This window comes from Nannobrachium achirus, assembly GCF_963921795.1.
Source record: "Nannobrachium achirus genome assembly, chromosome: 16".
Taxonomy (NCBI): Eukaryota; Metazoa; Chordata; class Actinopteri; order Myctophiformes; family Myctophidae; genus Nannobrachium; species Nannobrachium achirus.
Window position 1 is genome coordinate 12,346,523 of NC_137823.1, and position 14,305 is coordinate 12,360,827.

The 14,305-nt window shown below is 46.1% G+C and overlaps 1 protein-coding gene across 1 annotated transcript in view; it reads left to right on the forward strand.

Moving 5' to 3' along the window:
* Positions 1 to 14,044: 14,044 nt before the first annotated feature.
* vegfab (vascular endothelial growth factor Ab) overlaps positions 14,045 to 14,305 on the forward strand; it is a 42,812-nt gene continuing 42,551 nt past the window's right edge. Inside the window, exon 1 of the mRNA XM_080745377.1 lies at positions 14,045 to 14,305. This exon is cut by the window's right edge and continues 593 nt beyond it. The gene's annotated coding sequence lies outside the window, so the exon portion shown is untranslated.

Here is a 14,305-nt window from a genome sequence, read left to right on the forward strand (position 1 = left end):
TCTGCCAGGATTGGGGAGCCATTCTGGCGCGTGGAAGAACTAGGCTCTATGGGTTGACTCCTGGCCGGGCTCCTCCTACGTCTTACCAGGTCCTCTCCTGCTCTCACCAGGTTCAGAACCTGTGCGTTGCACCAGACCCCAATCCAAACATTCCATTCAGCTGCTGCAGTTGAATGGCCCTCCTAAAGGCCTCACCGTGGATTTGTTGGGCTTCTTCCTCACGGAAGACACAGGCTGGGGCGCTAACCCAACCTGCTCCCGGGTGCCGTCTAAATTCCGGCCGTCAACCGAGTCTCCGGTGGTCACCAAACTATTCCTGGTTGTCACATAGTCTATTCCTATGAGCCACTATAAATAGAACTAATAGTGTAAAAAACATCACAAGGATGCAGCTGGGACGTATCATCAGTGATGTAGCCTGGGGTCGACGGGTGTTTCGGGTCTCGCAACATCATACACCCTCGCCCAGGTGACCCAGCCGGGGTTGATCAAGTCCCGACTTACGTCCCAGTAGCTATCCACGATCAGTCCTATTAGGGAAAGACAGGGTCACTCAATGTGCAGCACCGGAACTACTCTGCCAGGATTGGGGAGCCATTCTGGCGCGTGGAAGAACTAGGCTCTATGGGTTGACTCCTGGCCGGGCTCCTCCTACGTCTTACCAGGTCCTCTCCTGCTCTCACCAGGTTCAGAACCTGTGCGTTGCACCAGACCCCAATCCAAACATTCCATTCAGCTGCTGCAGTTGAATGGCCCTCCTAAAGGCCTCACCGTGGATTTGTTGGGCTTCTTCCTCACGGAAGACACAGGCTGGGGCGCTAACCCAACCTGCTCCCGGGTGCCGTCTAAATTCCGGCCGTCAACCGAGTCTCCGGTGGTCACCAAACTATTCCTGGTTGTCACATAGTCTATTCCTATGAGCCACTATAAATAGAACTAATAGTGTAAAAAACATCACAAGGATGCAGCTGGGACGTATCATCAGTGATGTAGCCTGGGGTCGACGGGTGTTTCGGGTCTCGCAACATCATACACCCTCGCCCAGGTGACCCAGCCGGGGTTGATCAAGTCCCGACTTACGTCCCAGTAGCTATCCACGATCAGTCCTATTAGGGAAAGACAGGGTCACTCAATGTGCAGCACCGGAACTACTCTGCCAGGATTGGGGAGCCATTCTGGCGCGTGGAAGAACTAGGCTCTATGGGTTGACTCCTGGCCGGGCTCCTCCTACGTCTTACCAGGTCCTCTCCTGCTCTCACCAGGTTCAGAACCTGTGCGTTGCACCAGACCCCAATCCAAACATTCCATTCAGCTGCTGCAGTTGAATGGCCCTCCTAAAGGCCTCACCGTGGATTTGTTGGGCTTCTTCCTCACGGAAGACACAGGCTGGGGCGCTAACCCAACCTGCTCCCGGGTGCCGTCTAAATTCCGGCCGTCAACCGAGTCTCCGGTGGTCACCAAACTATTCCTGGTTGTCACATAGTCTATTCCTATGAGCCACTATAAATAGAACTAATAGTGTAAAAAACATCACAAGGATGCAGCTGGGACGTATCATCAGTGATGTAGCCTGGGGTCGACGGGCTAGAGACATTCGTGGATTTATATTTAAAAGTAGCTTTTGTTTTCCCCCCCTGGACCCAGGGTGGCAGCTGCATACCCCTGCCATACCCAATTGACGCCCCTTGTACTGTTGAAGTGGGAGGTAATGTGTCTTTTTTTTCCCCCGCTCGCTGAAGCACTTGAACTTTTAGCCCTGCCATGATTTAAAAGGTTCTGCTCATCTTCATAAGAGAGAGAGAGAGAGAGAGAGAGAGAGAGAGAGAAGGAGAAGGAGGAGGAAACCCTCTCTCTCCATCTTCTAAGAAGTGTTCTCCGGGGGGTCACGGGGGTCACGCGACATCGTCTCACGCCGCTGCCTCTTTGTGGCACGCTCTCTGTGGCCGCGTCAGTGCCAAAGGTCAGAGGTCACTGGAGTATGAGCCAAGGATTTGTGCAACCGTTCTCAGTCGTGGAGTGGTGAGGAAGAAGCCCAACAAACCTACAGTGAGGCCTTTAGGAGGGCCATGCAAGCAGCAAGCGGAGCCCGCAGCACCATTGCGGCTCAAGAATCCACCACTCCTGAATGAAATGTCTGGTACACACACACACACATACACACACACATGCACACACACATATGCATGCACGCACACACTCACACAGTTGAGGCCAGACTGCAGTCACGCGGTGTTTAACAGAGGTGTTATCAGGCCATATGCGTTATCAGCTGCAGCAGTGAAGGTTAATACTGGTATAATTTATATAAGATTGGAGGGAGCAGGGAGCGGCCGACAGTTTCCCTCAGAAACACCTTGCTTTGTTGTAATCACGCCTTTCCACGGAGTAGCCTACACACCGCTACGCACACGCACACACACACGCACACACACGTTTGTAGGCCTGTTAATGTATTTGAGAGGAGGACGTGCGCATGTCCATCGTGCACGACGGTGCACGAATCGTGCACGATCCGCGTGCACGCCGCGGTCCGTTCACGATTGCAAAAGACCCCATCTTAATCCATGCTATCGTTGCTTAGCTATAGGAGCAGTGATGTTTACAAAGGAAGTAAATGGAGCAGGAAGTGGGTTGTTCCAGCCCAAAAAATGCAACTATATCTCTAGGGTACTTAGGAACCGCGGAGAGGCTATCCGATTTTGGATTGTTTTCATAAATGAAATCAAATTAAATTCTCTGCTTTATGGGGCGAAGCGGCCTGGACCAACAGCTTTTTAGAATACTTTAGAATAATATATGAGTTAATTCCATGAAACTAGCTTTGCTTAGCCAGAAGAATCTGCCATTGCAAAGAAAAATTGCCCTAGGTAGATTAGCTCAGTTATTCAAATATTTCACGGCTCACAAGTTGTGAGGAATCAACTAGGTGCCTGGTATGCAAATGTGGTGTGTATCACCTTTGCGCTAATCTGATTGTAGTTCTAGCCAATAGTCTGTTTGAAGCTTTTTGTAACCGCCCCTTGGAAAAAGACATAACTCACGCGAGGCTATACCACGAAACAAATATCGCACTGTTGGGGCAGTCGGCCCTCATAAATATAGTAACACAAGTGCTCACGCACGCACACGCAGAGAGGAAGGGAGTGCACGTGAAGGAGGGATTGCGGAGGAGAAGCGAGTGGAGGTGAAGAATGTCATTTGGCTGGAGGTGATGGCAGAGCATGGCAGACGGCCATGAGACTCTGACTGCCGGAATGCTCCTGTTACACTACACCTTTACACAACGCGCACGCACGCACGCACGCACGCACGCACGCACGCACGCACGCACACACACACACACACACACACACACACACACACACACACACACACACACACACACACACACATTTGTTTTACTAATCTTGTGGGCACATCAAAGGTTTCGTACGGTACTGTGTGATTGTGAGCTTGTAGATCAGCTATCATTCTGTGTGTGTGTGTGTGTGTGTGTGTGTGTGTGTGTGTGTGTGTGTGTGTGTGTGTGTGTGTGTGTGTGTGTGTGTGTGTGTGTGTGTGTGTGTGTGTGTGTGTGTGTGCGTGCGTGCGTGCGTGCGTGCGTGCGTGCGTGCGTGCGTGCGTGCGTGCGTGCGTGCGTGCGTGCGTGCGTGCGTGCGTGCGTGCGTGCGTGCGTGCGTGCGTGCGTGCGAAACATCGCCACACAACTAAAGTTCAAACAGGGAAAACTCTATAATCCCACATGCTCTAAAGGCCTAATCCTAACTTGTAAGCATAATTAACTAAAGCAACTAGTGTGCTTGTAATGACCACCAAAAATTCTATTCTATAGACGGGTTTCTGGTCCACGTTACACGATAAGAACTATGCGCACGCAGGGTCGGTACCAAAATTAGCCAATGAAACCAGCGCTATAACCACCGTCCTCCTCTTCTTGACAGAGTAATCCTTAACTTGTTCTTCTATGTTAAAAGAAGCAAGGAGTCCGTGCTGGAGAACTTGTGGTTTTAATAAACAAAATATATTCCAGTAGGAAATGTGAACAGCCAAGGTTCTAACTTAGTATCACTCGTAACAAAATAAAATAGATCACTGCTTGTAACATCCGTCACACACTGTTCTCTCCCTGACAAGAACAACCACAACGCGCCAAGCGTATCCCATAATCCCCCTCTCAGCCCGCCAACTCTTAAAGGCAAATTAAAGGTACATACCCCTGGCCCTTTGTATACTGTATATAGCATAGGGTTACAGCGCTCCCCAAAACAACAGGTTTGGGGATTGGTGGGAATTGATTACATGATACATTCAGCTGTGCATTTAGTCTCAATGTTTGTAAACAAGAAACCGGTATTTCTCAAATTGTACTGCACTTGTGGGGACATTTGGTCCTCACAAGTATTCTAATACATGCACACACACACACACACACACACACACTCACGTATACGCACGCACGCACGCACGCACGCACGCACGCACGCACGCACGCGTGGAACCAGTTAAAACACATGATAGGTCATTACCTTTTTATGATGTTTTTATTTCTGTAACCAATACAATGGAAAAGAGAGACTGGACACAGGTTCTATTAAAACATGGTATTGAAACCGGCAGTTGTTAACATTAAAAAGAATATATATATATATATATATATATATATATATATATATACACTCTTTAATGGAACGATCACCTCTCGTTTTTTCCATGAGATATACTTTACATGACATACGCACGCACGCGCGCGCGCACGCGCGCACGCATACACACTCAATTTTGAGGTACTGTTCGTTTATTTCCACTTTTGAAACTCGTCTATATTTCAAAGGCAAATGTTGTACTTTTTATTCCACAACAATCATTCGAGCACTGTAGTTACTACAGTAGTTACTTTGCAGATTTAGTTTATCAATACAAAACTTTCAACAGTGATAAACTATCATAGGTTAATCTACCCAGCAACCAGTGGTGTAAAGTAACTAAGTACATTTACTAAAGTACTGTCCGTACTTAATTACAGCTTTGAGGTATTTGTACTTTACTTGAGTATTTCCAGTTTTCAGTACTTTTACTTATACTCCACTACATCTCGGATTCAAATATTGTACTTTTACTCCACTACAATTATTTGAAAACTTGCAGATACAAATGATTATATTATAATCATAATAAATAGCCGATCTACAAGCTCACAACGCGTCGCATCATTGTGAGCTTGTAGATCATATGCTATTTTCAAACGTTGTGTTTTCGTGCAAAATGCAAAATTCAGATAATAGCTAAATAAGGAATCTATTCACTGATTTTTACATTATTCTGATAATATTCTCTGACTATAAAGTGATAAGCATTATCATACTAACTGGAACGGTGCGCTCCGCAGAGCGCAGATCTACACCAGACGTTGCTTTTAAAACAAGCTCGTAAAGTAACTGTGATTTTACTTGATTCAGAGCTTTGTGTGTGTGTGTGTGTGTGTGTGTGTGTGTGTGTGTGTGTGTGTGTGTGTGTGTGTGTGTGTGTGTGTGTGTGTGTGTGTGTGTGTGTGTGTGTGTGTGTGTGTGTGTGTGTGTGTGTGTGTGTGTGTGTGTGCGTGCGTGCGTGTGTCTGCATAGTTCCTGGAAACTATTACTTTACTGTTGAATGGCTGTACGGCTTGTATTTCATCATTACTTCCTGCTCACGTCCACATCCCCCCCTCCACCCCCCTCCACCCCCTCCGTCTCCCACAAAACGAAAATGCCGTTTCTTTCTATTCCTCAGACGTAAACGGAGGTACAGTAGTGTGTGTGTGTGCATGTGCGTGCTTGGGCGCGTGCGCACTGGTGTAATCAGAGAGTAGGCTACGTGCACATGTACTGTAGGCCTGTATGGCACAGCATGAATGAACACTACTGTGTTTGGATATCAGAGAGAATCTATGAGATGGTGCGGTGGTCTCTGTACTGTACACTAGGGATGGAACGATATGAACATTTCATATCACGATTATTGTGACCAAAGACGTCGCGATTTACGATGTTATCGGGATAATCTAAATATCCCAAACATCCATTATCCTGGGCCGAAACTTTTGCCAAGAAATAGACGATCGGCTATTTTTTGGCAAAGGCATTTGATAGAGAGTGAAAAAAAAAGACTGTATCAAGTACGTATATTAGAAGAGGGTTTAAGACGTGGTACCGGATATGCAGCTCAGCAAATAAAAGGTGAATTGATACCAGTGCATGACGGAGGATGATATCACGATAAATTAAATCTCCTCCATACGATTATCGTGAGTGTTTTTTTTTTATCACAATAAACGATAATATCGTGTATCGTCCCATCCCTATAATGTACTGTACTGTTGCTGTGCTGTGCTGTGCCGTGCTGTCATCATCATCAAGACAAGTAAACTGTTGCTGTCACTCCTGCCCTAGTCTCATGTTGCCAGTGAAGACCACTATTCCACAATTTCCGAATGCTAATAGAGTCTGGAACTACACCTCTCGAAAGTAACGGAAGCCGTCATTTCCGCTAACGAAAAGATATTTTAAAAGATCATTTCTGCTAAGCAACAAGCTAAATACGCTTAGATGATTTATATTTTGTTTACAGAACTTCCATCTCCCAGACTGTATGACGGGAGCATTTGCAAATCGTGGGAGTCAACAGTACTGGCCACACAAGACTACTCCTGCCCAGGCCTGAGTTAGGAGGAGGAGCCAGACTCTAGGCACCTGCCTATAATGGACACACCTGAACCCAGACTGGTAATTGATTAGCACACACCTGCACTGATGACAGTGGGCCTTTGAGTAGTGCATGTTAGGCGGCGGCGAAAACGAATTCAGGTGATTCTGCACAAGTTCTTAATCGTTTAGACCTTTCTGTCATACAGAGACGGCGTCTTTGGTGCCAGAATACAAACATCTTTGAAACCGGCTCCCAGAGTGAATCAATCTGAAGACGGCACCATCGCAAGCGCCAAGCCCCCCTCCCCTCCCCTCCCAACAACATCCAACATGTTTGGGCACGGTGGCGCAGTGGTTAGCGATTCGCCTCACAGCTAGAAGGTCCTGCATGGGTTCGACTCCCGTCGGGGGATGCTGTGGGTGCTGGGGGCGTGTTCCTCCCTCCGCGTCATCAGCGCCCACACAGGTGGGTTTGGTGATAGGGCCTTTCTGTGTGAAGTTTGCATGTTCTCCCTGTGTCTCCTAGGGTTGATACCCTCACAAAAATATGCAGTAATCCTGGTCTCAATAATGCCTCCCCCTGACCAGCCGGGGCGCCTGATGGAGGGGAAAGGAACTGGTTGGAATAACGTGTTCCTTCCAAGTGCTAAGTCCATCCCAGGGAAATCCCCCCTGTCAGGTGAAAAGAAACAACTTGGACTACCCATGCATTGAAGGAAGCATGAGGTTCGGCCGTTGTCTCCCCAGGCACGGCAGAGGGAGAGCAGAGCCCAGGATTACATAGGCAATTGGCACTAGGGTGAAAAATGGGTTACAAAATCGTGGGATAAAAAAATTAAAAAAAAGAAAAAAGTGGGGAAATCTCGCTCTTTCGATGTGTCATTGTTTCGACAACCAGCGTCGGCAGGTTAGCTACTCACGTCACGGTTAAGCCCTTTGCACACAGGACAGTTGCGTTTTTTTCGTTTGCGGCATGAATAAAACGCATTGGATTTGGTGTGCAAGGCTCTGCGGAATCGGCGCTGCGGATCCAAAAAGGAGTCATAAAAGGAGTGATGAGTTTTTTACCGCATGCGACAAGACGCACGAATCGAACTGGGTTCGATCGAGAAAAAAACGCACGGCGGCAGCCACTCGTCGCACGGCTAATTCGGAGCCGGTGTGCATGAGGTCATAGAGAATCATTGTTTTCTTTTCAAAAAACGATATTGTCCGTTTTATCCGTGCGGTTAAACAGGCCTGTGTGCAAAGGGCTTTACTGAGGTTAGGGTTTGGGTTTTGGCATAGAGGTTAACATTCACCAGCATCGGCAGGTTAGCTACTCACCAGGTTACCATTCACCCGTTAACATTCAAGAATGGGCCGTCGAACAGATATGTCGCAATATCGGACACGATCCCCTTCTGGCTTTTACAGAAAGGGAACTGAACTCCCTCCCACACTGTTCTCCGTCAGCAACAAGTGGACATGATAAAAAGAACAACATCTAACAATACAACAGGGCAGGCCATGCAGGGGAGGTTGTTTAATGTACCGCTCAGAAAGGACCGTCTCATTAAAACCTGTGTGTGTCAGAGTTTGACGTGATGGTCATTCTCATACAGTCAGCACAAATGCGCCACAAATGCGTACACGGTGCACGAACAAGTAAGTTAAATAAGGAGACAGCGATATGCTGCCATCCAGCTTACCAACTCCAACGTGCTTCCACACACACACACACACGCACACACACACACACACACACACACACACACACACACACACACACACACACACGCACGCATGCCTGCGCGCACACACACACACACACACACACACACACACACACACACACACACACACACACACACACACACACACACACACACACACACACACACACACACACACACACACACACACAGGAGCTGAGTCAGCAGAAATGGGATCTTGGTGCCACTGCTGATGAACCTGAGTGTTATTCTTCAATTAAAGCTTCCAGTAGAGAGGATGGCTCCAGCCTGTGCCAGGGACCTCCTGGAAGATAAGATTTATGTTAAACAATTCAGAATTATTCCAAATTCTCCATCCTTTTTTTTTATTATTCAAAATACCAGATGCACAAGCTTATAGATCTGCTATTTTCTGCTATTTTTTAATAACCAATGTATAAATGGATAAAGTAGTTAACATGATTGTGACACACATATAAAATTAAACATGGATGATGGAAACATCGCCCTCCTGTTATCAGCTGTCAGTCAGATACATCACTGTCTATTCCAATCAGAGCTCTCGCTCAGTAAGGGAGGCTCCTTTAAATACGGCTTGCATGCACTATATCGCTGCTCGTCTTTGATCTGAAGCTTTGGATCTGCTGCTGCTGTCTCCTCCACCCCAGCATCCACCTTTTGATCAGAGTCTGGCACAGGCTCAAATACTTGAGATTTTATGTCTGCTGATTCAAGCTAATACCGTACGTCAATGTACTGCTATTGTATCCCTACAGGGGGTTTTACTTAAAGTTCCCTGATTTTGCTTGGAAAGCTGCTTGGACAACATTCAGGGAACCTCTCTGATCGCGGAGCCCTTTAACTCATTCTGTGCCAATGACTGCTTATGACGTTTTTTTTCCAATAGCCCTGTGTGCCAATGACGGCTTATGACGGTTTTCTTCCAATAGCCCTGTGTGCCAATGACGGCTTATGACGGTTTTTGTGTTTTTTACATAGAAAAAAAAAAAAAAAAAAAAAAATCATTTTTTTTTTTTTTTCTAAAGATGTCAAAATGACCTGAGATCAGAGAGATGCTTTTCTCTGTTTGTGTGTTCGCTCCCTCGTTTAGCTGATTGAGAAAATGTGTGTTCATGTGTGTCCATTCTAGTGGATGGACACTTTTTTTCATTCAAACAGCTCTATCTCTGGAACCATTTGTCCGATTGCCAAAATTCTTTTTGCCACTGAATCACAACAACTGTGTCTGTTTCTGTGGGGAAAAAAATTATAAAAAACAAAACTTTTTTTTTCATTGCATAGTAAAGAAAAACATACAAAATCTCGGCACAGCTACCTTGGAGCCATTTTGGCATCTGGCACAGAATGAGTTAACGCCAAGTTTAACTGTATTCCATTTGTTGCAATACATGGTTAAATCTACTTTGACGTGAGTTTTCCTGACTAAACTATACTTTTGCTGGGGACTCCCTGGAACACCCAAGACCGAGGACCCCCCCGGGGATTCCCGGACCCCTATGCACTTTTGGAACAAATGCCTTAAGTTGCAAGACAAAACACTCAAAAATCCTCCACAATCAATTCATAATTTACAGTAAAACCTACTGTAGGCATTTAGCAGACACTCTTAATCCAGAGCGGTTTACAGTAAACAATCTTTTTTTTTTAAAGGGCCTCAAAGTCTCTGGCTTTGTTTCCGCATTGTTTTTCTATTTCTTTTCCTCTTGTGTCTTTTGTGTGGCTGTCTGGCCTGCTGCTTCTCTTCCACGTACAGTACACAGTACAGTAACTACAGTATGTACAGTCAGTAACAGTAGGCTACAGTGCAGAGAGAGGAGGCGAGTCATTACGTCAAGCACATACCTGAATCTCCTGCCATGTTTACTCTTGTTTTTATGTTTATTCAACTTTCAGATGTTTCAAAAAGACAGGTGCCATTAAAAACAATGAATTATTTTTTTGCTTGATTACAATATAAAACTTCAAATCTAAAAAATCCATTTGTCTATCTAAAATTCCAATAACCTAAAAATATATATATATATTAAAAGAAACACACAAATCTAGAATCCACTCACATGGGTCTTCTTCTTTTTTATATTAACCACTTGAACCATATAGTGTCCATATTCTGAGAACTTTAGCCAAAAATAGCAGATCTACAAGCTCACAACGCCTCGCGCTGTGAGGCGTTGTGAGCTTGTAGATCGGCTATTTTTGGCAAAGAGCTTTGGTGTAGAGGGTAAAAAGAGCAGACTAAGTGCAGAGTGAAAGGTAAAGTTTACTAAGTATTGACGGTTCAAGTGGTTGAAATATCTGAAAACACAAATCGACATGAATCCAAAATACACTGACGATTGTGCTGTCAAACAATGAAACCCCTGCACTATCATTTAAGAGTCATATATATACATATATGGGATTGGTGATTTCTTGTATCTCTCAGTTTTGCATGCTGGAGTGTCCAGATCGTCTCCATTCCTTGTTTGGCGACCAGAGATCTCCTTCCTGAGTGGGGGTAGCCGGTTTCTGAAGTTGGACTTAAAACAGCTTCCTCGCAAAGTCCAGACACAGTTGGGTGGGCCTCTCTGCAAGGCTGCACAATGTGAGGGTGCGGAGAGAGAGCCTCTGTGTGTCCTGAGTGCCTCCGGCCAAGTATGATGTTGCTGTCACTACATTCATACCTGCCTCTCCTGCCATGTTTACTGTCACTACATTCCCATCCGTCACCTCTGTTTACACGCTGTCACTCACTGTGTCAGTGTTCAAGCCCCACTGCATGCTGGGATATAGTGGTGGGAAGTTAGTGGTAAGTAAAGGCAGTGGTGGGAAAAAACAAGTAGGTTTGTTTTTTACCTCATTGACTAGTGCCAGAATATTTAAAGGGGAACTAAGCAAGTCTGTATGTATACAAACACTTTCCTCTCTCCCCCTCCACTCTATGACATGGTATCAAACAGGTATAGCTGTCACTGCATAGATCACTAACGAGAACTTGACACGTTTATAAATTACCTCAGTGCACAACCTCTTTGAACTTCAAGAGCTCTGGCCAGCAGCTTTCCCTGACAAAAAAACGTCCCTCCAAGGGATGAATGTCAACATAAACAGTGGAACAGAACCAAAATACAGCCAGGGGGATGTGTCCTTCTGCAAGGAAACACCGCAGCACAATAATATAATGACTGATAAAGGGATGCTAAAATGTATAAAATTTCCCTTTAACCAAACGACAGCCAAACTGCCAGGTTGTGTCCACAGCCCTCCTCTGAGGCACGGATAGAGTAGGGAAAACATTTGTACTATTTTGTAATGCGCAACATTGAGGACCAATTACATGAAGATAGGTTGAAAATGTGTGAAGTCGTCCTTTAACTACCATTTTGAGTTACTTTTACTCGTTGGTTGGGGGCTCGGGTAGAGCGGACGCTTGGGAACTGGAAGCTTCGCAGTTCGATCCCGGGCTCCCCCAGAGTTTTATTGTCGAAGTGTCCTTGAGCAAGACTCTGAACCCCTAACTGCTCCCGATGAGCAGGTTGGTGCCTTGCATGTTTTTTTTGTATGAATGTGTGTGTGAATGGGTGAATGTAATGCACAATCTATGTAAAGCGCCTTGGATAAATGCTCTCTATATAAGTGCACCAATTACCATTTACCATTTACTTGAGTGTTTCCATGTTTTTAATACTTTATACTTGAACCCTACTACAATTAGCCTATTCAAAAACTGTAAACTGATTATTCTTACAAAACATACATTTAACATACAATTCACCCTTTGTCAAGTCCCGCCCGTTGTCCCGTCCGGGCCGTCCCTCTTCACACCCATTGGTTGCTGTGTCTTGGTGGGACACTCCGCTTCGTATTGTTATTCTGTGTGTTCAATTCTAATGTCTAAATTGGTTTCAGTAAAATGGAGCTGCTCAGTGGCAGCATATTGACTCAGTATGTTTTTAATCAATCACTACTGGCACCATCCAGTAATCTCCTCTATTTGCATGCAGTAACCGAATGTGTCAGCAGAGGGCGTCGTTGGACATGCTGCGTTTCCAAACAGGTTTGGAGAGTGGATGCATTCTGCAGAGCGGTTGTAGAACACTGACTCTCCATGCAGCGACAAGGAAAAACACGTTATATTTGTGTTTGTTTCCTTTCCGTCTACTTTTGAGGCATTTACATTCAATTCAATGCCTCAAATATAGTCAATAGTCAACCATATAAACCTCGACATCTATCTGTCCCGTCCCATTTGGACTGCAGATTGTGCAGAAGTGGCATTAGCCTAATTCAGCCCGTCTTTGGAGAGGAAACAGAAATGAGCAACTTTCACTGCAGCTCATTCATTCATATTCTGGAAACATGGACACACACACGCACGCGCACACGCACGCGCACACGCACACGCGCACACACACACACACACACACACACACACACACACACACACACACACACACACACACACACACACACACACACACCAACCGAGTGTGACACGAGTCGACGCCGCGTTGTCAAGGGGAAAGTCGCCTGACAGTGTGCGTGGCTGCGTGCGTGTGTGAGCGTCGCTCGTTGTCATGGAAAAGTTGCGCGTCGGGCCGGGCTGGGCCAGTGACGGAGCAGACGGACACTCACATGACCCGGCATGGTGACCAGAAAGCACTGGCAGCGTGCACTGCGGTACGCTCTGGGACGCACGAACACACACACACACACCTGTCCAGGCTACGTGTGTGTGTTCACACAGACCGGCTTTAACAGCACTGTCATGATAGACCAGTTCAGTTCTCTGACGTTTTCCACTTTTCTTGGCAAGTCGGGACTCCCCGATAGGCTATACATGCTGCATCTATTGCCGCGGAGTGTTATAAGCTATAGGTATTTATAGCCTTCTGTGTAGGCCTATATTCGTCTGTCATTTAACGTCTATGAATTTAATAACAAAAGGACCCCAATGTAAACAAGCCATATGGTGCTTTCTTGGGTTTAAAATCCTTTGTAGACCTTGTATTGTCAACTTATCTGGACTGTAGGCTACTGTCCTGTGCTTTTCAATCAATCACTCAAACCCACATCTGAAATAGTTTTTTGCCAGCTATAGGAAACAGAAGATTTGAGAAGAGAAAAAATCGTGACATGCTGTGAGCTTGCAGATCTACCTATATTTCTGAACAGTTATAGCTGCAGTTTGAGAAGCACTGACTTCTCCTATAGCCTAGACTGCTGGATATGCATGCATGATCTATGACTATATAGGGGCACTGTGACAGTCTATTGCTGGGTAATATGCACATTAAAACAATGTATAGGCTATACTCTGTACAGCGTTTTAGTGAGCTTCCAGATCAGTTTTGGGGGGCAAGTAAGAGACACCCTAGCGCTATGGAATATAAATTAAACTTATTGTAGAAGGTGAACTTTTTACAATTAACCTCTGCCTGCCTGCCTGCCTTCCTGCCTGCCTGTCTGTCGGTCTGTCTGCCTGTTTGCCCTGTCTGTCTGCACGCTCTCTCTCACGCCGCGCGCAGACCGACAGAGTCAGGACACACCTACCCAGCCCATGGAGCACCAATCAGCTTGTCCCCCAGAGCGGGGCTTCCGTCCCCCTGTGAGTCCACTCCAGACCAGTCAGTGTGGTGATCAGGACCGGACAGAGCAGTCAGACACAGCACAGCTCACTGCCATCTATACACTACCAGCCTGGTGGAGGATCAGTGCGCACTGCGCAGCGGAGAAACGGACGCGCCACAGGGGGAATAAACAAGAAGACTTTCCCTTTTCTTTGAACGGATATTAAAAACCGCAAGAACGTGATCTTTGGCACCGACTTGCACCGCACCGCAGCGTAGGAGTAATACTTGAATAAGTTGATCTATCCTGGCTGGTTCGTTCCCTTCCTCTCCTCTCCAA